We start from the raw sequence: 7,387 nt of genomic DNA, 5'->3' as shown, positions 1-7,387 counted from the left end.
AGGTAAAGTTTCAAACCATTTGTATTGTTCAATTGTTAATTGCATGCTAGCTAGAATATGTATGCTTTGGAAAATGAAACGCATGTATAGTTTGAGAAAACATAGATCCAAAGCATCTAGGGTTACATGTGCACCATAAGGTTATTAGAGTGCTCAATACCTTCACATACTACCTTCCACATCTATCCGTACTTTCCTCAAGTATCGCCTTGACTCTACCATGTCACTTTATATCCATACAATTCCCCTCGCAGATAAGGCTCCCAGCACTAGATCTCATCCTAGGTTTTCCTAGGGCAAACTTCTCACTACTCTCCGCCATCAGCTGTAGAAGGAACTTCCAATAACTTCCTCTAACTATCTCACGAATACAATTACATATTACAAAGACCAGATAATTCTTCTAATGAGAGGTCTCACACTACAACGGTTGGACTCAAAAAAGAGTTGCACAATAGAGTTAAAGCCTAACCTTCTAAAATTATCTAGTTCCCATAATATGTAACTTAGCATATTCTCTGACTAGTTAGCTAAAGTTAGTTAGAACTCCTAAAAGAACAAATCAGGCAGCATTCAAGCATCAAGTAATCAGAACCAATCATCACCTAACCAGGCCATCCTATCACCGACTGATCAACACTAGCATGCAATTCTACAAGCTAATACAATAGTGTAAGACCCTATCTCAACGTATCAAATTGAAATCACTATAATTGGTGGGGAATCCCAATCAATTGAATGCCATAAAATCATAAATATGAAATAAGAACACAATGATGAATCTTCAATGCACACTATATTTATAATAGTCTAGTACATAAGATTCACAATTACTCTCTCGGTTCTCTCTTTTTCTCTCAGTTCTCTCTTTCTCTGTCAGTTCTCGAAAAATAACCTTCTATAACAGGCTGATAACAAACATTTTATACCGAATACCTAGTTACAAAGGCCCAGCCCTATAACCCAACTGAAATCATATTGTGATTTCGGTCCAAACACCACCGAGATCATAGAGATTTCGGTCGAAAACCGAGAACTATAAAACCCTTGAAAAGCAAAGTATAAACCACAAATTTATGTCCCAACAATCTCCCCCTTGGTTTATAGCTTTCTTTTCTTTTGAGTCTTCCTTGATCTTGACTTTCAGATCTTTCCTCGATCTCTTCATGACTTGACTACAAGATGTACATATGAATCTTCTACATGAAGAACTTCATCTTCAGTAGTTGGACTTCCTTCAAATTTGACTTTGAACGCACATTGGGTATATAGGCTTCTTGTAAATCAACGCTTTCAGCTTTTAGAAACATCAGAGATAAAAACAGAGAAACTGATTCTTCTGGATCACTTAAGCAAGTTCATAGATAGCAGCAAATTGATTGAGGAGGCTTCAATGCAATTAGTCACATAACTTCAAAAACAGCTTCACCTTGCTCCTGGGGTTGAAAGATTGTGTGTTGAAAAATAATCTTCACTTCTTGTTCCTTTGAATGAATATTCTTCTTCGATCATAGATGTGTCTTAAAAGTAACCATGACTAAAAAGTCCATGTGGATCATAGAGTCATAAAGACCCTTCACCACAGTTGTTCAAGGACTGTCACACCCCCCCCCCCCGAACAGAAACGACAGAAACGTTCGGGGGCGGAGGACGTCATGTACAATACCACAACAATTCTATAAGAGGAATCAAAGCAAACATAACCATTACATTGATAAAGTAGAGTATTTACATCTGTTTAATACATAGTTTGTATGATATCAAAATGTATAACAAAAATATAAAAGACGTGACTCTAAAATGCTCTGTCTTCTCAAAATCCTACGGGTGTACTTGTCTTATCGGTTCCCTGAGAATACAAGTGATTTTGAAAGTGTATCAACATTTAAGTTGGTGAGTTCATAAGTATGTTTTAGTGATGGAAAACTTGTCTTTTAACTTCGAAAATGTTAGTGTGTTACTCAAGAAAATATAATATTTTCTATAGTGAATATAGTGTTGTCATGTATATTTCTAGTATTTGTATACTATATTATTGTACTCTGTGTTAGAAAACAGTGTATTGTATATGTATTTGTATGAAAAACCCTTGTATGTATTCCTGGATACCACCAGTTGTAGTGAAAGTAGTGTAATGTAATAGTGTTTGCATGAAAACCATGTATGCATGCCTGGTTATTACCAGCTGTAGATTAAAGTAGTGAACCATAGTTTTATTAATGAAAATAAAACATTGAAGTAGTGTTAATCTCGTAAACAAATCTTTTAGTGATACTGTTGTGAGTTTCATATAACCATGCTAACATGACCTAGTGGCCTCTACGACGTTCTTCGGGCGTCGGTATTTATGACATTTGTCACCTCCATGCATGCATGCCTAACTATAGCTAGCAGTTTGGTTGTGGGATTGTCAGTCCCGTATAGATCTATACACAAATCTCACGCTCTCCATCTAGGAGACTCTGGTCATAATTTATAGGACTTAGTTCTGTATCCTAATGGATACTAGCGAAGTAGTGCCTCAAAACCCTGTATTAACTAGTTTACGTGTAGTGATGTAGTGTTTTATTGCTCTTTTGTATTAGAAACTGTATGTAGTACCTTGTAGTGTAAAATAATTATACTTAAATAATTATTTTAGTAGTGTATCTTTGTAGTAATGAAATAGAGTAGTGTTTCCCAAACTATACCTATTATAGTTTGAATAGATGTTTTGTTTTTGTGCATTATCCTTAGTAAAGTAGCGTAGTGAATTCCAAACTATACTAATTATAGTTTATTCGTTTTGTTCTGTAGTGTACTGAAAACGTTTGCAATTAAATTGTATGAATTTGAAATACCCTTATACTCAACATACTACAAAAGGGTTAAATATATAATGTATTTTATAAAATGTAGTGAATACTTGTTATGAAACAATTTCAAAGGTTTTTAAAATATTAAAAAATATTTGTGTAACACAATAGACATTGTCTTTTACTTTTGTCCCCCCCCCCTAAAAATATTAAAAACGTTAAAAATGTAGTGTTATGAACTCACCTTGAATGTGCGTTGGCGTCAGAATTTAACGTGTTGTAGAAATGATCCTCGGGTAAGCGTACGCGCTAATAACGTTACCCTAAATATAATTGTATTCGTTGTCATATTTAAATTAATAATAAATTAATTTAAATAGTGAATTGAATAATTAATTAAGTAAATAATACTTACAAATTAATTTGGGAATATTTGAAATAAAGGGGAAGGGTGTTTTCGGTGGAATTGGAGTTTTCGGTGGGGAAATTGGATGAACTCTGTGTGATGGTGTTCTTGGTGAGACTTTGAATATTTGAAGATTTAAATGTGGTTTGATGAAATCAGTTGATGAACTCAGTGGAATATTTGAAGATGATATGAAGATCTGGGTAAAGTTCTTAGGACTTTTGAGAGAAATTTTTTGCAAGAGTTCGGTAAAAAAGAGGGAACTGAATTGGGAAATCGGCCTAACACACATATATATAGGGGGTGTTCGACCTTATTGGGCCTTAAGTGATGGTTGTTCGGTCCTTTAAGACCGAATTCCTTCATGAAATCGGTCCTAAAGTCATCAAACAGTAGAGTGTTCGGTTTCTAGTCAATGGCCAAAAGAGAATTCGGTTTCCTTGGTCAAAGATGGTGGGAATTTGATCATGCCTTATATCATTTAAGGGAATTCGGTTTTGGATTGAATTTTGATTCCAAAAACCGATTTCTAAATATATATATATATATATATATATATATATATATATATATATATATATATATATATATATATCATAATTTCCTTTAAATGTTAAGTTTAACCCCCCTTAACTTGCACTAGTGTACATTTGATTTTTTTAGTATAAGTCTATGTTATGTATGAAGTTTATACTACCCTATTACAACATGGTTTCTCCATAATCTTGCATATATGTTAAATAATCACACTTAGTAGTTTAGAGTTTTTATTAAAAAGAGATAACGAGTTGTCACAAGGACCCAACCTTGGCTTAGAAGGAGACTACTCGCAGTATTTGTGTGAACACGGAGGAACGCACTGTAATTTGTTGAGTATCAAAGAACTACACGTGCCTATTTTTGATGTTATCCCCTGCATATCCTAGATCAAAGATCTCAATACATTTTTTCAAGTTAACAAGTTAGCTTGGCCCTTAGCGATACGTTCAACGGTTTCTGAATCTCAGCTGAGTGTACCATTCCTTGTGTCAGTGAGATTTAATTAGGAAACATTTTATACCTAATACCTAATACCTAGTTACAAAGGCCCAACCCAATAACCTAACCGAAATCACATGGTGATTTCGGTCCAAACACCACCGAGATCATAGAGATTTCGTCCAAAACCGAGAACTATAAAAGCTTTGAAAAGCAAAGTATAAACCAAAAATTAATGTCCCAACAAATAGGCATGCCAAGGCATCTCTCCTAGCATTCTAACATGCAAAAAAACTGAGCAAATCCTTAGCCCTAAGTAGCATGCAATTCACAGATTCACTAATCAAAAACATAATAGATAACATGTATGGGTATTTTAGGAAAACTTACTTGAGCTCGACTGATTGCATGCTCCACACCCCATCGTATTTTAGAAAAACCCTTTTCTTAAAATATAATTTATTCTTGAAAGCAAAACTTTACCAAACCCCCAGTTTGAATTCAGACACACCTGAGAGTGTACCCAAATCCCTCAAACCAGGGCTCTGATAAGAACTTGTAACGTCCCTAAAATATGATCCCAAAAAATAATTTTTAATTTAAGTAAAAACAGTATTCCAACAATATCCATACATCCCGAATAAATAAGTGTATCAAACATCATAAAAAAATTAGAGTGAAATCTCAAATGCGGAATCCATATGGTGTGTGCGATGCAGTCAACCCAAGCTATTCCCTTTGGAACCGGAAGTACCTGAAACAAAAACTGAAACCGTAAGCACAAAGCTTAGTGAGTTCCCCCAAGATACTGCATACCATACATACATAACATATACTGGGCTCGGCCCGAAGAGTATAATGGGCCCCAGCCTAACTCGCATAACGGGCCCCGCCCAATAGGTATAACGGGCCCCGCCCTAACTCGCATAACGGGCCCCGCCCACATACAAATCATAACACATAACAACTAATAGCATACAAGATAATCATCGGGACCCGCTCAGCAAGCATTCCGCCACATACACATACTAATGTCACACAGACAATGAGGATTCTAACATATCAAATCTTGGGTCGGCATTGGTGCCTTCGACCCGCTATATATGGTGAGGAAACTCACCTCTGAATCTAAATGATAGCTAAGTAGGTTTCGGCTACGAATATCAGCTGCACCGACGCCTAAACAATGACAAATCCTTAGATATAACTCAAAATACCTAAACACCCTCCCCTAGGGTCAAACTTGGTTAAAGGTAAAAGTCAAGGTCAAGGTCAACAGTCCATGTTGACCCAACACGCCGTGTTTCCCCATCATCCAAGCAGTCGGGGAAAATCCCATCCAACACGCCATGTTGACTTTCAAACATCTCGTGTTTTCCTGAGTTCCAACAACTTAATACATTAAGCTACCTTTTCGACTCCAAGAGCTCCAAAGCTCAGATCTAAACCAAAATAACATTTAGAACGGTAAAGTTTCCAACTTTACCCATAGGAACTACCAAAATGGGTCAAAAACCAAAACCATGGGCTTAATAGAGTGATGGCCTAACCAATAAGCACTTAATCTTTAAAGACATAGCCCCAAAACATAGATGTGACTCCCTTGAGCTGGAAAACCACGTAAAGTTGCCAACTTTACGTTCATACATGCCTAAATGAAGCTCTTAAGTGTACGAGGGGCTTAATAAGGAACTTAATGCATGCATTTGACCAAGAATCTCATAAAGCTTGCACCTTTTTGCTAAAGGAGACCATATGAAGCTCAGATCTAACAGAGCAATCCCACAAAACGACTTAACTCCTCAAACAAACGAAAAAGGAGCCAAAAGCATAACATAGCACAAAATTAGGAGATCTAAACATTTATAAGTCAAGTTTTAAACTTGATACATCAGAAAACTTGCACAAAGGAAGATGGTTATGGATCCAAAGCCTTCTCACCAAGCAAAGCAACTTCAACTTCTATACTTCCTTCACAAAAGCACAAAAATGGCACCAAGGACTTCTTAATCGCTCAAGAACACCACAAAGAGGCTCACGGTTCAATTTAGGTTTTTAGAGGTAATGGAGGCTGGTAAGGAGGCCCGTCATGAGGACTTAAGGCCTTTATATATGGTACAACACCCTAAAAATTAGGGTTTCCTCCCTAGCTACCTACATGTCGTGTTTAGATACCACAACATGCCTTGTTGGTCCATTAAACTTCGCGGGCCAAAGTCATCACCACGCTGTGTTGAGGATTCAACACGTCATGTTCAAAGGGAAATCACAAACAAATTAGGATTAATTTGATACTTGGAATTGAGCATTACATAAAATTATAGGAAGAAATTCATACAACAAAGTAGTATAATGTTTGATCAGGCATGAAAATTTAAGGTTGAAGGTTGGGCATGAAGCATGTTAGAAATTTGGAAGTGTAAGATTATGGTATACTTGGGATGATTACTAGTGCATCTGGGTGTCTCGAACTAAGACTTGTAAATTTTTCCATAAGGGGGAATGGTTTATGCTTGAATTCGGGTATGCGAAGTAAAGATGGGAGGGTAACAACTACCTAAAGAAAAGCTTTTGGGTCAAAGAGATATCTTATGTTAAGTTTTAAGCTCAAGGTGGAGACAACCTAAATCTAAATTCGTAGCATAGAAAAGAAGCCTCATGTATCACTAGCAATGGGTTAAATTTCTATGTATCCTCGTGAGTCGGATTGGGAATGATCTCCAATGGTATCGATGTGACTACTTGTAGCGACTCATCTACCTTCTAGCGCGATGCTCCAATCGTCATCCGTGTCGGTATCAGAATGCTTTTCCAAGTTGTAACTCTAGTACAAAGACAATGAAGAGGTATTAAGGTATAATTGGTGTTGGGTTTCACTTCAGATTATTACAACTGTCTATCTAGCTACTTACCGTACGTCTAGAGTCAATAGCTACCGAGGAATATTAATTCTCAGTACTAAGTGGATTGATCATAGAGTGGCTAGTGATATAACCTAACTGGTTAACCTAGCACTTGATAAGGGATAATAATATTTCTAAATAAAGACATTGTGATAAAATTGCACTTAGTTTCTAAATGTATCTAGATGAATGCCTATAATATTTAATGCCCATACGCACACCGAAAAATTTTGTTTTTCAAAAGTTTAAGTTGAAATTTGTTTTGAACATAATTCTACTATAACCGTTTCCAGCCTCGCATTAAT

Source organism: Lactuca virosa, chromosome 5, assembly GCF_052849685.1.
Source record: "Lactuca virosa cultivar CGN04683 chromosome 5, Lactuca_virosa_CGN04683_v6, whole genome shotgun sequence".
Lineage (NCBI taxonomy): Eukaryota > Viridiplantae > Streptophyta > Magnoliopsida > Asterales > Asteraceae > Lactuca > Lactuca virosa.
The sequence above is the reverse complement of the archived record's forward strand: the minus strand, read 5'-3'. Positions refer to the sequence as shown.